This window comes from Diceros bicornis, chromosome 8 (genome assembly GCF_020826845.1).
Source record: "Diceros bicornis minor isolate mBicDic1 chromosome 8, mDicBic1.mat.cur, whole genome shotgun sequence".
Taxonomy (NCBI): domain Eukaryota; kingdom Metazoa; phylum Chordata; class Mammalia; order Perissodactyla; family Rhinocerotidae; genus Diceros; species Diceros bicornis.
In genome coordinates, this window is record NC_080747.1 from 19,533,458 (window position 1) to 19,553,206 (window position 19,749).

Here is a 19,749-nt window from a genome sequence, read left to right on the forward strand (position 1 = left end):
TCCGCTTTGGCGTCCTGGGGTTCACAGGTTCGGATCCCCAGCGTGCACGGATGCACCTCTTGTCAAGCCATGCTGTGGCGGTGTATATAAAACAGAGGAAAATGGGCACGGATGTTAACCCAGGGCCAATCTTCCTCGGCAAAAAGAGGAGGATTGGCATGGATGTTAGCTCAGGGCTGATCTTCCTCACAATAAATAAATAAATAAATAAATAAATAAATAAATAAATATTTAAGGGATTTGCTTATTATAGATGTAGAACTGAAACCATCATCGAGTCAATTCCTCATTTTCTCCTTGAAAATGAGATAAGTCAAAGATGTACATCTATTAGGAAACCTGCAGAATTCGCCAAGTACTGATCAACAAGTACTTAATAAAGGCCTGCCATGAAGACAACATGATGCTAATAAAACTCACACTGGGCCAGGAACGAGTTAAAGGACTTAAAGGGCCAAAGGGAGCTTTTCTGCTAAGACAGCCTGACTTGATTGCAGTGGAAATATTTGCATACGGAGCACTGTAATTTGGTCCTTTAATCATTGCCAATAGGCTGATCGATTAGAATATAAGCTTTTTGAGGGCAAGAACCTTGTCTGTATTCATCACCACTTTATCTCCGTCCTGGTAAGTAGAAGCTGCTTAATAAATATTTGTTGAATAAATTAAATAATAAGTGAGAGGAAGAAAAGAAGGAAGGCAGGAAGGAAAGATGGACTCAAGGGAAAGAAGATAGAGACATCTGCGTTCCTCAGTGAACAGTCTTCCTAGGACAATTATTCTGGAAACTATTTCTTCTCATATCCACATACCCCTCAGCATCCTGAAAGATGGAAACAGAGAATAAGAGCTGGCAGGAAAGCTGTGAATGTCAGGGTATGAGAGCCAAATTCATCACTCGTCTTTTGCAATGCCGTAACATTTTGTTCACAACTCCTCTCTGGCACTTACCACCACTCTGTACCTTATTAGTTGTTTATGAGCTTATTTACCTGATCCTACCCACTGAGAAAAGGGGCCTGACAGAGACATACACAGGGGCCTCACAAGTTCAGCATTGAGCATTAACAGCAGAAAATTCCACACGACAGACATCATGTTTTCCTCTTATTTTTCCATGAGGCAGGCCATGAGTAGATCTAGTGATACTGATCTGGAACATCTAAAGGCATCACCTCGCCCCTCATATTCCATGCTAAATTATTTTCCTTATATTTTCAGTCCCTTAGAACATAGCAAGAACTCAACATGTACCTTTTAAATGAATGAAAATTTCCTTTCAGACCAGACTAGCTGTGGTTATCACCATTGTGACCAAGATAGTCGACAAGACCAGAAGGAAGACATAACCAGCGAGAAAATTGGCCAAAAAAACTAAAACTACCAACCAAAAGGAGAGACCTCAGATATACAGACATAGATTTAATATAACTTACAGACTTTTAGCAAATGATATCTGTCATGAAAATTATAACGTGAAATTAGGAAAAGATGTGACTTAAAGCAGATGTTCAAAATGTTCACCCTTGACCTCTCTACACAATAGATCAGCACACACACGTGATTCTATGCTTCCAACCTGGACAAGAGCAACTGAGGATTTTCTTCACAGAAACATGATCAGGGTATGGTACAGTTTTAGCTCTAAACACAATTCCCATGTAGAAAATCAGAGTAAAGATATTTGGGAATCATTCCACAGCAGGCTCATATTGGAAAGTCCATTACTATGGCTAATCAACCATAGATTTTCTGTATAAAGTAACCCATGTTCAGTAAGAGCAATGTATGGCTAAACATAAGACACTTTTGACAATTCAAGATTTAAAGTAGGTTTTGGGGGAAACAAACCTTGAATTATTAAAACTCAGCTTTAAATGCAAGGCCAAGTCCAGCCAAGTTCCTCTCTTGGCTGGAGGCAACTATAGCTCCATTCTTTGGGCTCAGAGCAATAATGTTTCCATACCACTGTCAAGACTTAGAGGAGAACTGCAGTAAATCATCTGGGTCCTTTATGCCAGAGACCAGCCCCTGGTAAAGATGCGGACATTTTAATACAAAGATACAGAGAGCCAGATAGACCAGGACATTTGGCTTAGTGAAAAAGCCAAGTTAAGATACCACAGAAGGAGATGTAAGCAAATTGCAAAAGGATGAGAAGTAGAATAAATATCTGGGCCAGAGCACTCTCACCTAATTAAGAAATCCAAAATTTGGTATAACAAAAATAATGGAAACAACCTAAATATATAACAATAGAGGAACAGTTAAGTCAATTATGGTTTACTCACTGATGAAGATATTAAACTGCTATAAATTTGCAATTAACAAAAAAAATGACTAAAAGTTACATGAAAGAAAAATTAGGATACAAAGATGTATATGCAATATTATCTCAATTCTTTTATTTGAACCCATCTAAACAAAAAGACACTAACAGTGGCTGCAATTAGATGGCAGAACTTTATATAACTTTTAAATATTTTCTTTTGACTTTTAAAAAAATTTTCTGCATTTTTCACATATTTTCATAATTGGAGGGAAAAAAAAGAAACTGGAAACCCCCAGTCTCTCAGTTGTTTACTTCCTTTGACTCTCAACATCATTTCCTAGACACAGTGGGAATAATGGGGCTGGCTACTCTTGCTCTCAATTTTTTTTAATATTTTGATGAGGCTAGGCAATTACATATAATTTAACATAAAATCAGTCTTTGAGTGATACTAGAAAAGGCAAAACGGAAGCTTCTATTCACTCACTCCATTAATACCTAAAGAGAGGTTACTCAAAGAAGTTGAAAGGCAATATGTTTTTTGAATACATGCTTTTTGAACAAAAGGAACATTCCAATTGCATATCTCATTTAGGTTAAATGACAAAAACCACATGCATAGTTATGCACACACCTCTCTCACACGCTCCTAATACCCATACAAACACAAAAATGAGCCCATACTGCTAATTCCGCTTCTATAAAACATATTCTGAAAATTATAGGTTTGAGGTATGGAAAATTTGAAAAACATACAACATCAACAAGTCAGAAAATAGTGGAAAAATGTCCCCCTTTTTAATGTAAAGATACAGATCATCAACAGTCATTTGCTGAAAAGAAACTTGTTCATTTTTAAACAAGACAGAAATTAAAACTGATGTAGCTCCTGTGTTTGTTTGAGTAATGACGCAACCAGGCATTAGTCTAAATCAGCTATTGCTGCTGCAATCAATTTTCTCCTAAATTTATCAAGCATTGTTATGCTTGATTTATTGATGATTTTTGATGTATTCCTAATAAAAAAAAATTTCCTCAACCTCGTAAGTTATCTTTTTTTCATAAAGCCACAAAAGAGTTCTAATTTTTCTAAAACTATCCAGAGGAAACAAAGAATAAATCAAAAATCTGAAACCAGATAAACAACTGCATTATGAAATGGAATTCAGGAAAATACCATGACAGCAAGGATCTCAGTCAAATCCAAGGGAACAATTAGACAATCCCTATGATTAAGTTTCTGCATTTCCATTGACTAGATAAAATTATGAGAATTCCCTCTCCTTGGGCTTCAAGTCGTAAGAAAGAAAAGTTTGAGCTGCCTCCCCTCCCTTCCCTCCATGGGAGAGCAAAATATATTCATTCACCTGAAGCTGCACAGGTTGAAGTGGGCAGGAGAACTTCTAGGAGCATTGTCTAGCCAGGGCCATTATGTGTGATATGATAGCAGACCAAAAGAAATAGTGATCACAATTTCTCATGGCTGACAAGGAAGCATACTTGCATTTATGGATTCACAACAAACAATTATTGACCACCTGTTACAGGCCAGGCTGAACTAGGCTATGGGAATCAAGTTATGAATAAGACAGGTCTGGTCCGTATTTCATAGAACCTGTAATCAAACTCGCCAAACTCAGAAATATATATATATTTACATTATACATTATGATAACATGCATCATTCATTGAGTAACTACTATATGCCAGGCAAGAGTCTAAGTATTTTATATAATCATCATCATAATCAAAATAACAGCTACTACTGTTTATTAAGAGCCTGTAACAATCATCGTGATAAATGCTGCAACCCTATGATACAAGTGTTCTTCCCCCTTCTGTGTCTCACTATGAAGAGGAAAGAGCAGCTTAGGGAGGTGGAGGGAATGGTTCAAGGTCACAGATAACAACGGCATAACACACATTTGAACGGAGTTCTACCTGATTCTAGAGCCCATGCTCTTAACCACCATGCCACACTGTACCCCACACTGCACCACCATGGTCTCCCCTGCTGGGTTTTGTCAAAGTCCATTGGCAGTGAGGCACAAGATGTTAAAATTAGATGTGATGTGCATGGGGACAGGAGCCATCAAAAGGCTGATAACATCACTGAACAGCTGAACCTCCATTCTGGCTGGCCAACCTCAGGAATTGCCGGATATAGGTTGGAACAGAGCTCAAGGGTCCTCTGGATGAATTTCAATGGGCAAGAAAAAACGTCTTTCAGACTGGTGCTGTCTGATGCCTTCTTCATTGGGCGTTAGCAAGGAGGAGAACATTCCTACTGATTACCCTAAAACAGTGGTTCTCAACTGGGGGTGATTTTGCTCCCCCACACCCAACAAAGGACATTTAGCAATGTCTGGAGACATTTTTGGCTGTCACACTGGGAAGGAGGTACTACTGGCATCTAATGGATAGAGTCCAGGGATGCCATTAAACATCCTACAATGCACAGCCCCTCAAAACAAAGAATTATCTGGTCCAAAATGCCAATAGTGCCACTGTTGAGAAACCCTGCCCTTAAGTATTCCTATGCTGTCTAGTGGATTTTTCTCTTAAAGTGAGCCATAGGAATGAACTTTGTGCTCCTAACTTGCTAAGAAAGGAGCACAGCCTAGATGGCAGTCTTCAAAATGGGGTACGGAAAGAAAATAGTATGTCTTCTATTCATATTTATGCATCTTTATGTTTTTATCTCCTGTGCATAAAGTAATAGTACAATAGTACATGCAAATAATTTGTATATAAACAAATACATATTTATTGGAGGTAAATGCTCAGAACAGTTTACTGACAAGAGCATGTAATCAGAGAATATTGGAAATGTAGAGAAAGAGCTATAGATTTGGAATCAAGGAGACCTGGGATCCAATTCTCAACTCAGCCTCTAATTATTAAATGTATAGCCTTGGTTTAACCACCTGTAAAATGGGAATAAGAATACTTATCCCCCAGGATTGTGTGCCAAATTAAATTCAATTGTGTCTTAAGCACTTAGCAATAGATATTCATTTCCTTTATCCTCTTCCCTCTCCCCTTTGTCCTAGGTGTAAGAGCCTGTGTCCTAGGTGAATAGGTCACAAATTCTCTGTCCTGAGTGTCTTCCTCTATAATCTAGTTATGAATACTCCATCTACTCTACAGAGTTGGCATGAAGGATTAAATTAGATAACGATATTAAAGTGCTACCAAAAATATAAAGGATTTATAAATATAAAGTTGTTTTCCTAAATTGCCATCATACAACCTTTTATCAAAGTATTCCTGATAATTAGTCCTTTGCACAATTTGGAAACTCAAAGGTCAACATTCAAAAAGGAAAGGGCTTGATTCTAATAAATACATGCACTGTTTTATTTTCTGCTTACCCTAATTCACCGTCTTAGCTGAGAAAGTGCTTAAATATTGCAAAATCAGGAATTTCAACAGTGTTATATCCCGTTAATCGGCGTGGTGTTTGTTTTTTTCTTTTCCTAGAGGGAATTGATTCACAGGCTGTGAAAACATGTTGCATCACAGACTGACCACGCACATGGGCACAGACGCTGCGTGACTCCTGGACTGTGCTGACGTCAAATTGCAGGCGCACGTGGACCTGCACACTCCCAGATCAGCACAATTCTCCCGCACGCTTATGGCCTGGGATTCATGCTTGATCATCTACAATTCCAAGTGCATATTTTTAAACTTTTGAAAATGAAGTGTGTTCTTGCAAGCACTCTCCAGAAAGGTCAGAAGCAGGCGGGAGCCATGGCGCCCTCATTGGAGGGGCCTGCACTCTTGGAACCTCTCCCAGTGGGAGCCTTGGAGATGCAGAGAGCTTAATCCCAACCTAGATTTCCCTGGCATTTTCTGACTTTCCTCCCTCTCCCAAATAGAGTTAATAACAATAATAGCACACCATTTTAAAGCACTTTAGATTTTAAAAATCTGTAATGAATATTATCTCCTTGATTCTTTGAATTGCCGTTGCTTATTTACTTACTTGTATCAGCCACTAGACTCTGAACTCCTTAAGACCACGCACTGTGACTTTTTCATGTCTCGGTATCCCCCCAGAACTCCTTAGCATGTGCAGGTCTCATAGTAGGTGCTCAGTATCCATTCCTTGACAGCATGACTAGAGGAATGAATATTATCATCCTCACCTTAACTATGAGAAACCTGAAACTCAGAGCCCTTAAGTCATGTGCCCAAAACCTTCTTTCATAAGTTACACAGGCAGCCCTGAACCCAGGTCTTCTGATCTCAATTTCACCAGAGACTCCAATATCGAAGGTAATTCCTACTCAAGTGATGTAAATAGGAAGAAAGCTGAATGTTAATCCCCTGAGTACAGCCTTGAAAGAGCTGCCAGGAAACAAAAGGGAGCACAAACAGAATCGTCATACTCGCAACTGGCAACTCCTTTCCCCTGTGCCCTCCATGTACTTTGTCCTGGGGAGACAGGGGTATATGTCCCTATGTGCACGTATGCTGGCATGTCTAGGAAACGATGAGTTGGACTCCGACACCCCACCTCGGTCTGACACCATGGTCCAAGGTCTGACAACATGCTAGCCAGGTATCAAGATCTGAAGTGAGAGGGGCTGAGATTGAATCCAGCTCAGCCACTTATAACCAATGTCACCTTGGACACTCTTTGTCTCTCCATCTCCTCATCTGGAAAATGGGGAAAATAATACAGCTTACTTCATAGGGATGTTGTAAGGATTAAATGATATGCATAAAACATGGTCATAGGATAATAAATATTCACTATTGTTATCCTTGCACTGGCATATTCTACCTCCGTGATGCCATTTCCTGTTGTTTCATCACCTATGCCAGCCAGCACCTTAGCATTACTCATCTGAATTGTTCCAAAAGCTTCCTAACTAGATTGCTTGTCTATTGCACCACCTCTTCATAAAGCATCCTCTTTCTAAACTCTTTCTAAAATTCTCATCTGATCATGTGACTCACTTACCTGGACACCCATGGCTTCCCCTGTAGGATGCTGTCCAAGCTCCTTCATATAACTATCAAGATCTTTCCCAATCCAACTCTAACCTCCTGTTCAAGCCCCATCTCCGTGCCTTTCCCATGTTCTTCCTTGCTCTTTGAGCACAGCCTATGTAAAATCAAGGATGTGCATTGTTTGACTATCCATGCACCTTTGATACCTGCACAGAACTATAAAAACATTCCAGGTGATTTTTTTAAATGTTCATTGAATTAACTTCATAAATTAACTGAATATTGAATAATGTCACAGTTAAGAGCCTGGGCTTCGGCAGCAGGCAGATTAGAGTTTCAGTCTCAACTCTGACATTTATTAGCTCTGTGACCTTGGACAAGTTACTTAACCTCTCTGAGTCTCTATTTCTTCTTTGGTGAAATGCAGCTATTATTTGTTTTATAGAATATTGTGAGAATTAAATGGAATGATGTATTCAAAGTATTTCTCACAGTGCCTGGTGCATGGTACACTCTCAAAAAATGGCAGCTCACACTAAAAGCTTCTAGTGTACATCAACAGCAAAAAGGCTGATGGCGATAATTGAGCAACTTGTTGGGACTCCTGGAGCCTACTTGCACATCCAACTAAGCCCCCTAATGTGTAAGCCCCCAGCAAGAATCACAAGGCCTGCTTCTAGAAGAGCCAGTGGCATATGTTCTGAGACAGCTTTAAATAAGCACAAAGCACTCAGCTGCCCACACATATTCTCCTAGCCCATTCTCACCCAAAGAAAGCAGAGAAAACAATGGTCACCATCCTTTCCTACTCTCATAGCAGAAATGACTATGGACTTGGGCAAGTAAAACAGTGGTCATTCCAGGTCTACTGCAATGGCCTGTGTATAGTCTCTCCAGGCCAGCAGTGACTCAGGAATAAGAGCAACTGAAGGGAGATCCCTGACATGACTAGGCTAGTCCTTACTGGTGGCCTACGGCTAGCCTGACCTAGACCAAAGATGCAGCAGCAGTCACCAAGGAGGCTCCATATCACACTTACATCCTGCTCTTGGTGATCCACAGGCTCTTCTCCAGGGCCCAACAGTCTTCAGCTGACCAGAAGACAAATGAATATTGGACTCTAATCCCATGCCCTGTTGTGGGTTAACACTTACATAACTCCAACCTACTTAGGAGGGACAACTCCCAATACACAGACAGGAATGCATGTGGCTTTTCTCCTGAGAGCTAGAAGCTGAAAAATGAAGCCTTTTTATCAAGTATCTTAATAAAATATGATGCTAACTAGACAAAAGCATGTGTATGTGTGTGTGCACATGCATGCATGCACTTGTATGTAGGTGCACACAAGCATGTGTGTGTATGACACAAAAAGACAAAGAGGAAGAGATTCCTCTGCACTCAAAAATTCTAATTGATTATCTAACATGGCATGTTGGCTCAGGTAATTTAAGAAATTGAAATTATATGTTTGTACAGAGATAATCTACACTTAAAAATATCTGGCATGGTAGGAGGAACACTGATGAACAGTTTAAAAACTTGCTTCGTGCAGGCGAATATGGGGCTAATTCAGAATTACAGAATTGGAGAGTTATGAGACTTAACATAAAATGTACCAGTTCACTAAGCACCGTAGCGATCAAGAAAACACACATAAAAATTCCGATAAGAATGGAATGTGAGGCAAAAGCACAATTTCCTCCCAATCTGGAATATCAGCAGGATTTGCGCTTGTTGTTTGTGGTTTTCTGGGGTAGATGGTACATTACAGAGGAGCTTCAGCACTAATGCTACATGGCAGGTCCTCAGAATACCATCTGCTTCCCCGGGAACTGTTAATATAGTTGTAATTATCTACTTCTAAGCACTTTATTGGGAATATCATTTGCAAATTAATCAACTACAGACCGGTAAAACAAATGACATGCTTCCTCGAAACACCAGCATTATTTCACATTATTTTCCTAAGGATTTAGGAAAGCTGGAGTGGGCGGAGGGATTTATACATGTCTTTAAAACCCTGTCCTGTGTATAAAAGTTGAGCAGAAAGAATTACAGAATAGGGTTTTCTAAAAAGGCCTTTGGAGGATTTTGGCAACAAAGAGGAGGAAGAGAACATAAAAACCTAAGAGATGCGTAATATTACCATGTGAGAGACGAGGGGCGTCAGACGGACCCCAACTGGCAGCTCCACCATGGTGAAGACCAAGCTTCCCAGGCTCTTCTGCGACTGCTCCCTTGACTAGAGTGTGCCGCCTCCTCAGTCTTGCCCTCCTACCTTCCAGGCTGTCTGTGGTGTGTGGACGGCCCCTCAAGCTCAGGCCATTTCTGTGTGCCGTAGGATGAGAAGCAGGAGTGCTAAGAGGAGAGGACGTAAGCACTAGAAGGCTAATCCTTCATTCCTCTGCCAAATTGAAATGCTCACTCCATAGAAGGTAAAGCTTTGAAAGCAGAAAAGCAAAACATTCCCTAAGAGCAAAGAGAGGAAAAGGCAAAGTATCTACTGGCAGAAATGACACAGGAGAGTCAAGGTACTCGTATTTAGACACACACCAACTGTGCTGCCCCTTGCTCTTTGCAAGTGGCATACTTGAATGGCTCTGAATCATGGGTCTTCAAGTCCGTGGCTTCCAACACCCAGAGGTCCAGTGAAAAAAAGGAATCCCAGTCACCATTATAGAGAGCTCTAAGTGTACCTTCTCTTAGCAGCAAATCCAAGAGCTGAAGGATAAGGAAATACTCACCGCCTGGCTCTCCTCCCCAGAGGCGCTGGCTCTAGTGCAGGGAGAGAGGGGTCAGTCACCCCAGGATATGTCCAGGCTATAAATAAACAAATGGCTTCAGACCCTCCTGTGATTTCACCAGCATCTTGTCAGCTCATACGTCACACAGAGTCAGAGAGCCAGAGAGCCACATGCAGAGAGAATGGCTTGAGCACAGTTGCATGGGACGTGGAGGATGCTGGTATCTGATCAGTTTAGGCAGACCTGAGCTGAACTTCACTGACTGAAGTAATGGTTTGTTGGCCTCAGCAAATGATTTTTAGAAGAATTTAGTAGGGTCCTTCTTGAGAGAGGGAGGAAAAAAAGTGTTTGGAATCAGACAATCCTGGTAGTGAATCTTGCCTTTGCCAATGACAAGTTACTTAATCTCATTGTACTAGGGTTTACTTTTTCACCAATGGGGGTTTGATATCTTCTTAAAGGGGTTCACATGCAACTTTAAAATAATGCTACACTTATTATGGAAGAAAAAGGAGACGGAAATAAAGTTTGCAAACAAACTTAGGAAGGTTTGACAGGGAAGAGGTGGGAGAGAAAATGAAATAACACCACGTGAACGCCCATGGTTCTCGACCCTTCTGTAGGTAGAGAGGAAATGACCAAGATCGCCATAGTGGGAAAGTATCCACATTGAATTAACCTAAGAAATATCTATCGAGTGTTTATTGTACTAAGCAGATTGGATCGTCATACACTGGAATATCTGTGAGAAGGTGCTTTTCTACAGAAAGGACAAAGCCTATGTCTTACTTGTTCTTGTCTCACTACCCCAAGCTAGAAAAAGTAAGATAAGAGAATATCCTAGGCATGGGGCTAGGTGCTGTGGATAATGCAACTCAATCAACTTTCTCCCAGCTCCTGTCTAAATTTGTATGTAAACCTCTGAAGTAGGTATTTTCACCAGGTGTCTTTGAGGCAGGTATTATTTATCTAGTCTGACCAGACCTCCCTACTGTACAGCACAGGCCTATCCATTTTGCAGCTAACTTCTGATAAAATGGTACATCATGGAGCTGACTTACTCAAAATCAGCTTTTCTTCAGGAGAAGATAATGAGATTCTTCGATAGTTGAAAGGATCCACTGAGAATTTTTTTGCCCTTCAGTTTTTTTCTGGCCTAAATTGTGTTTTCCCTGAAACATAGCTTTAAAAAGAATCAGGAGTCCCAGCCTCTTTTTTGTTCAAATCTTTGAGTGGATTTAAAGGAAGTTTCCAGAACCTACAAACAAAACTTACTACCATAAAAGCGGTAGAAAGAAAATCTCACCCAGGAAGGGATTCAGTTAGAAAGCAGCCCTTGGGTCTTTTGATCATCCAAGACTCTCTGAGAAGGGACCACTCATTAAGCATCAAGACCTGGTTTTGAAACTGTGACCTTGGGTACATTGTTTATGCTCTTTGTGCCTATCCCTTATCTTAGAACAGAACTAAATAATATAATTACTAGTGTTGTTAAGACCACATAAGAGATAACACCTGCAAAGTGCCTGACACATAGTAGGGCCTCAATTTTGGGTCTCCATCTCACAGAATCTGGAATGGAGGTAACGTGTGAATACACGCCTGTGATACATTGAAGCGGGGAGAAGCAGAAATTAAGGATCTAAGGGAATGAAGAGTTTATTTGTCCCTTAGGTATTTTCTCCTAGAGAGCTCAAGCAAAACTTCAACTGGCTTGTGGCACATTCATGCTCATAAGAAACAATAGATCCTTAAATTGATTCAAGAACTGTAAACTGCTTTAACTATCAGACATGCATAGGTAGTATTAACAAATTGTTGAGAAAATGTGGGAATCTAACTTTCATTCTTGATCATCTGACCATTCCACACCTTCACAGAAGTGGGTCCCACGGACACTAGAATGTGGACAGTGTAGGCGCCTAGTTAGAGGCTGTTGCCTTGTTCAGGTGCAAGAACATGAGTCTATGGAGGGTGTTGGATGGTGGCCATGGAGACAAGAGAAGGGACCTGATACAAAAGAACATGGAGAGGCAGAAACATCCGAGCTTGGCACTGATTTGGAATGGCAAGTATTTTTTTTTCCCATTTTTAGCTAACGTGTGTTCTTCTAATGTTTCTACAACAAATGTGTAACAGTTATATAAAAACAACAAACGTTTTTAAAAATTGTGAAAGTAAATGACATATTCAAAAAAAGAAGGCACTGGTGATTATTCTAAGGCTTTAATCTTGAGTTCCTGGGAGAGAATGCTGGTGCCATTCATAGAGACTTAGAAAATCAAGATAAACAAGTTTTCTGGAGTATGGGTTGAAGAATGGTGATGAATTTATCCAGAAACCTGTTGGATCTAAAATGTTGGTAGGGCATACAGCAGCAAATGACATACAGCAAGTGCTCAATAAATGCTTGTCAAAACAATAAATAAACAACATAGACTATCACTCCGAGAATTAAGGAGCACCAGATAAAACAGCTAGACCAGACTCTTATAAAGGTTGGCACACAAAAGACCAAATGGTAAGAGTTATCACAGGACAAAGAGATTCCGTGATGAGTTTGGAAAACCCTGGACAAAACCATGCACACAATTTTCTTCACACTTTCGAGGGTACAGAGAAACTGGCAGGTAAACGAGCAGTGCCTGGAAGAGGTAATCAGAAAGGAAAGAAGGAGGTGACCGGTCCTGTCACCTATGCCAGAATGCAGGGCTGGACCAAGTCATGCGGGTTCACCAAGCAGACTTACAATTTGTCATCTTTGCAAAAAGGCACTAAAATGTTAGTTAAATCTTTATTTAGAAGAGCTTCAGACAGGAAGGATGGAGGAGGTGGCAGTACTCAATCTTTTCTGTAATGTCGCCAGCAATTCAGCTCTGGCCCAAACTTCCGCATCCCACTCAGCAAACCAGTTAACCGCTTCTATCCTTCTCAGAAGGCATTTTAGGAAACATCCATCGTTACTCAATGTGTCTCTTGAGATAATCAGTCCCCCACCCCAAGCCACACAACCATGGCATTCCTTCCAATGACGTGTTAGTCTTTGCCCCGAGTGGCATCCTGATAAATTTGCCATTGTCTTCCTTTCACTCCCAGTGCTGTTTTAATGTCCGTTTGAGACTGGTGTCCCAACGACCTGCCCTGCTGCCCACCTTTGACCCTGCTTTGGCTGAAGTGCATGTGCTTTAGGTCAGTCCTTTTCCAGTGCAATCATCAAGTCCAGGACGGGAAACGCACAATCCTCTTCCAATTAAAACAACTGTAGCGCTATTTGGATGGACTAGGAGAGGGGTACGTATTTCCCCCTTAGAGTTCAAATTTTCAGCTGATTCGGAAGTAGCGATGGCAGCAAGGTGAGCACACAGGTGAGCAGTACCAGGCCAAAAGTCCTGGAGATGTTTCATGGCCCCACGACCCTTGGAAATGGAGCCAGGGAGACTGCTATGCTTTTCTGCAAGTGCCAGCACACGGCCGGGGGTAGTTACACCTGAGCCAGCATGCTTGAACTCTTGTTATCTGGCAGCAACCGTCCAGAATCTCTCTCCAATGCTGAGAGCAGCTGTCAGACCAATGCCCACAGGCTGGGATTGCTACATTCCCAGGCAGAATCTCACAAACAACTGCAACTAGGTTATCTGCTCTGTCATACTGGGCTCTTGCTTCCTCTGAATTGTTCAGTGATGGAGTCATTTTTCTGTCACCACCTGTATCACTGCCTCCACCCCATGAGAGCCACCATCAAGATGAAGCCTCAGGGGAAGGGTCTGCTCAGCTAACAATCAATCAATCAATGAGTTGTCTCCATTATTCCGTTAACTCTTATTTCTCTTCACTAACCACCTGCAGCCACTGGCTAGACTCCAGAGACCCACCCCGCTCCCCCAAATATGGACGCTCTGAAAACTAGTTAAAAATGTAGGGACAGGGATGATGTTCAGATATTTGATGCTCTGTAAGTGGTATTGGACCTGGTATTGGAGGCCATTCAGACACGAGCCAACAGAAAGGCCAGTGCCACACTCTGGGGCTCACCCCTCCACCACCCCATCCCTCCTATTGAGGAGCCCCTTGCAGGAGCCTTACCTGATGATAACACCCAAAAATAGGGGCCCATTCTTAAGGAGAAGTGATTTCTCTCTTTGGACCAATTTTAGACATGAAGTTTAAAATTTTCACTCCTTAGAAATAAGTCTACTTGTTTTACAATTCCTTTGTACAACCCCGGAAACTACTAAAAGAAACAGCACATCCTACCCCAAGATGGGGAAAAAAATGAGGATGTCTCCAATGCTTACAAAAAAAACTGTAACATTATTTTTTAAGATTCCACAGACAAAATAAATCTTAGTTCATTCTACTTTTTAAAGGAAATTTTTAGAAGGGAGAGATCATAAAATTAAACAGTAAGAGAAGCTAGGAGTCATTGATTTAGAGAAAGAGAAATAGCAAAAAGATGAAATGCTTCCCCAAGAGTTCTGAGTTTGGACTTTACCTAAATGTTTGTTACATTTTATTAAAATTTTATACATATATTATTATTAGCTAATTTATTGAACACTTAGCATGTACTATGTACTGTCTGAGCATTTTACAAGCATTTGCTCATTAATTTTATTTAACTTTTACAGCAAACCTATGAGGTAGGGTGGTATTATGCTCATTTCATACCTAAGGAAATTAAACAACTTGGCTAAGGTCACAGAACAAGAGACGGCAGAACTAAGATTTTATCCAGGTCTTTCTGACTCCAAAACCTTTGCTCTTAATCACTGGGCTAAATTATCTCCCAAACAAGAATAAAATTTCATATAAATAAAACATATTACCAATTCTTGACAACCAAACACAGAGGAGATATTTGCATGTGATGTAAAAGCACAGGGGAAATGCATAAAATGATAAGTTTTGAAGAGCAATGGAATGGTTGTTAATTAAATTAGCTAGTTGAAATGATTAGTTTGTTCCAATAACAATAAGACCTTTCTTCACGCAAAGTTCACCATTCTGTCCAGTAGAGAAATAAAATGTTCTAGAAACATCCCAGATGCTGCAGCTTTTGGAACGTTTGCATTAATTTTAGCTAGTCCCAGTGTTTCGAACATCTGCCTCACTGAGAGACGCCCATTGATAACACAGGGGGGAGGGAAAGGGTACAAGAGAAGGGTATAATTCAGTGACCATCTCCAAGGGCAAAAGATATCACCACAGTGTTTGGCTGTGGACTTGAGTCAAAAGGCAGAGGTGGCTGGAAAATGTGCCTTCAGTTGGCAGGAGAATAAATCTCGTCCTCCCATTCCAGACTTCGAAAGTGAGCTTGTTAGCGTAAAGAAAGTCCTCTAGGATCTAGCATCTCCATCAACCTCCCCAGCCTCCTGTCCACACTGCAGTGTGTTATGCTTGTAGAAGGCAGTGCCTTGAGGTGGTTAACAAAATAGCCTTGAAGCCAGAATGGCTTGGCTTGGGTTCCCAGCGTTTTAACTTATTAGATACATCAACTTCTCTGTGTCTCAATTTCCTCATCCATCAGTGGGACCGATAATAATAATAATATCTCATGAGGTCATTGTGAGAATTCAATGAGTACACAAAGTGATTGGGTCTTTGTTCAGCAAATGGTAAATGCTATAAATGAATGTTTGTTGCTATTACTACCATGTGTGATTAAATTGAATCTCTCCTTATGTATTCTGTAACAGAAACAAGCAGCATCAAAGTTCCCAACAGAAATTCTTGAAAATTCCAAGGTTAGACTGTAGCACCTTCTTTTAAAGATCCTTGGGAAATGGCAAAAGTCTAATTAGGTTTGTTCTGAGGAACAAAAATTGATTTTCTTTTTCAATAATTCCATCAATTTAATCTTCTCTTCCACCCCAGCCAAAGGCCAGAACTTTGAAGAACAAATTCCAGTCTCTGTCACCTAAATAAGATAATCTTACACCACCTTTTCAATAGCAACACCTTTTACTAACAGTTTAAACACATCACTAAATTTACTACTAATGTATCTTACACCACCTCCCAAATAATCAAAACAATCAAATATAAACCATCTACATACACAAAATTAGCAAAAAACAAAACCAAACAAAAAATGATAAAACCTAATGCTGGCAGAGTTGCAATTAAGCACAGATACTCAAGCATATATTTTGGGTAACAGGCTAAAATGTTTTAACTCTTTTGAAAAACATCATGGCAATATGCTTCAAAACCATAAAAATGTTTGTTTGTATCCCTGTGAATTTATACCAAGGAAACAATTCAGAAGATATAAGCAATAGGCACAAAGACTTTCACAGCAGGGTTATTTGGAGTAAAGTAAATTATGTAAATATAAATGTAAAGTAAATGTAAATGTAAAATGAATATACATTCTATGAACTATTTTATTTTTCTCCATTTTAAGATAACTTTTTCAGTAAATTTTCAACATTTCTGAAATTAGACTGCATCTTACATTCAATGTATACAAATAAAGTGGTAATATTTCTTTTCTTCTTTGAAAAACTGTTATGAAAACAGTGCTGCATCTTAAAATTAGTAGCACCTTATGATCAAGAAAATGCAGTAGTGTGCAGTCATTAAAAATAGTAACTATGGAGGTTATGTAAAAACATGAAAATATAGAATACAACCACATTAAATTTTGTATGATTGGAGGCTAGAGTAGCAAGGAAATGTAGATAAATACAGTTTGATTTACAAGTAATATTTTTCTTCCTTTCACTTAGAGTTCCATTAATGTTACTATGATATTATGCATGCGTTAACATTTCTTCTCTGTTTTTTTTTTTTTTAAGGAAGAAATATGTCTTCTCTGAGATTTAATTTCCATAAAATTCTGGGCAGAAATATCAAAACAAGATGGGAGTGAAAAGCCACCTAAATGCCCTGTTCACTGTAGAACCAAAAACTTCCGGCAGAGGTTGTCCAGGGGCAGGGGTAGGGAGGAGAGTAGCAGTGTGACCACTGAGTAAACCCACCTCAGAAAGCTGCAGTGGATTGAGAGGAAGCCTAAAACCAAACCAAACCCCAAAGGTAGACTTTGGGACCTGTTCAGACTGTGTACCTACTAACACATGGGACCAAAGAGAGTTGGGCTCCATAGAAAGAAGAGGAGACTGAAGAGAAGGTGGTAGGAACAGGACAGGTATTCAAAAAGGAGAAAGATGTCAGGAGGTGGATGTGGAGCCAGGAAGAAAGAGGTCCCTAGAAGGAGAAATAAGTGAATGAGAAGAGAGAATGTACTAGAACATCCTCAAAAACGACATACAGGTCCTCAATGAGTATTTGTTAAAGGAATAAATAAGTGAAGGAATGACTTAGATACTTCTAAATGCCAACATCATGCCCAGCCCATAGTAGGTGCTCAATAATTCATTCAATTACTTATTCATCCACTCATTCAACAAATATTTACTAAGCATCTGTTATGTGTCAGGCAGCTGTGTAGGCAAGGGAGACAAAGCATGGAACAAAACAGACAAAAGTCCATGCCCTCAAGGAGCTTACCTTCTGATGGGGAGGTGGCAAGGTAGAAGGGCGAGTGGAGATGACTGACCATAATAAACATCTAAGTAAAGCACACAAAACGTTAGATTGTGATGTGCGCTGCAAAAGAAATGCAAGAGTTCAGGTGGATGAGAGTGCTTGGGGGTAAGAGAGAGGTTTGCAACTTTAAACAGACTGCTCAGAGAAGACCTCACTGACAAGGTGACATCTAAGGAAAGATTTGAGGGAACTCCAAGAGTAAGCCACGTGGAGATCTGCAGAAGGGAGACGAAACAGCAAAGGCCCTGAGGTGGGAGTGTATAGATCATGTTCAAAGATCAGCAAGGAGGCCAATGTGGACAGAGCAGAGTGATGAGCTCGGAGAGGGAGTGGAGAGGTTGGGGCCTCAGAGACTACTTTAAGACCAAAGCTTTCACTCCGAGTAAAATGGGGAGCTCCTGAAGAGTCTAGAGCAGAAGGGTGACAGGATCCGACCAGTTTTAACAGGATCTGCTGCTGTGTTGAGAATAGTCCGTAGGAAAGGAGAGAAGCAGGGAGACCAGTTTGAAGCCTATTTTAATAATCTAGCTAAGAGACTTGGACCACGATGAGAACTGAAACGTACTAAAAAGTGACTGGATTCTGGGGATGTTTTGAAGATGGATCCCACAAGATCTGCAAATGGATTGGATATGGTGTGTGATAGAAAGAGAGTGGCCAACAGTGACCCCAGGTTTTTTGGTCTGAAAAAAATGGAAAATGGGGGGCCAGCCCCACGCCCAAGTGGTTAAAGTTCAGCGCACTCTGCTTTGGCAGCCTGGGTTTGCGGGTTCCAATCCGGGGCACAGACCTACACCACTCATCAAGCCACACTGTGGTGGCAACCCAATACAAAATGGAGGAAGATTGGCATGGATGTTAGCTCAGGGCTAGTCTTCCTCAAACAAAAAAAGAGGAAGATTGGCAACTTGGCAATGGATGTTAGCTCAGGGTGAATCTTCCTCAGCAAAAAAAAAAAAAAAAGGAAAATGGGGCTTCCATGTGCTGAAATAGGAAAAGCAGTGGGAGGAGAAGGTTTGGATGGAGAAGATCAAGAGACCACTTTGGTGACACAATAAGTTTGAGAATTATTAGATATTCCAACAGAGGAGTTTCGCTTGAATGAGTATCTGAACAAATGATCAAAGAACAGAAAACCAAAAAATTAAAACTGATAGGACAAAAAGAAAGGAGAAAGATAAAATAATAATACTGATAATAAAAGAGCCAGAGGCAAAGAGGAGGAAACAGCCTACAAAACGGGAAAGAGAGAGCATGAGGAGGGGTGCGAGCTGGTTCTGAGTGCCCGTGATGCCGGGGTCTGTAACCTGCCCAGCGCCCATCTGGGGAAGTCTGAGTTCTCTCCCAGCCCCACCTTCACCACTCCTGCTAAACTAAGAGCACGTGTCCGAATCTGCCGTGGTCTGACACTGTAAATACCAGTGACAAGATGATTTCCCGCACATTTGTCTAAAATGTGCTCATTCTGGCCGGGCTGTAGGATCGTTGGAAATTGGAAATCTGGTCCTAGGGCAGAGGCACCCGGCCTTCTGCATCACACGCTGTCAACTCAGCCTGGGTCTTCTTAATACCCGCTTGCCGTGGAATAGGAATTGTCCCAAGGTCCTTCCTCTGCACTCCCGGCTTAGGCAGGTTGAGAAAGGCCATTCACCGTTAATAAGGAAGATTAGAAGACATGGGCAGAGGGAGGGCAGACGAGGCGGGGAACTCCCCAATCAGCAGCTTTCTCTGCTCTTGCCTTCAGAGTTAAGTGGGAAGGCTGATGTAAGGCAAAGAATTAGCTCCTCTGGAATGATCCTGGGAAAGCCATCTCATAGCCCTTCCTTTTGGGTTGATTTCTTTGGCTCTGTGTTTGGAGAGAGCTAAAGGCACTCCCAGAAATCCTGGGGCCTGGGCCTGTGCTATCACTCACTCGCTGTGTCATCTTGGGCAAGTCACGCAACCCCTCAGTGCTCAGCAGTTCATTTGGGAAAATAAAGATAATTAGCGGTCGCCTGCCAGAAGGCAGGATGCTGGGCCAGATGATCTGGCTCAGGCCCTTCCAGCTGTAAGGTCTATGATTGTGTGATGTTTATAGACAGTGAAATGCACAAGAGCAGGAGTTTAGAGATGTGTGCAGGGAACATATGTGCTCGGTCACCCTCCCACACCTTCTTAGAGCAGAACTTCTTAGGGGATCTTGAGCAAAATCAGAAAACTCCTTTCTTGGCTCTT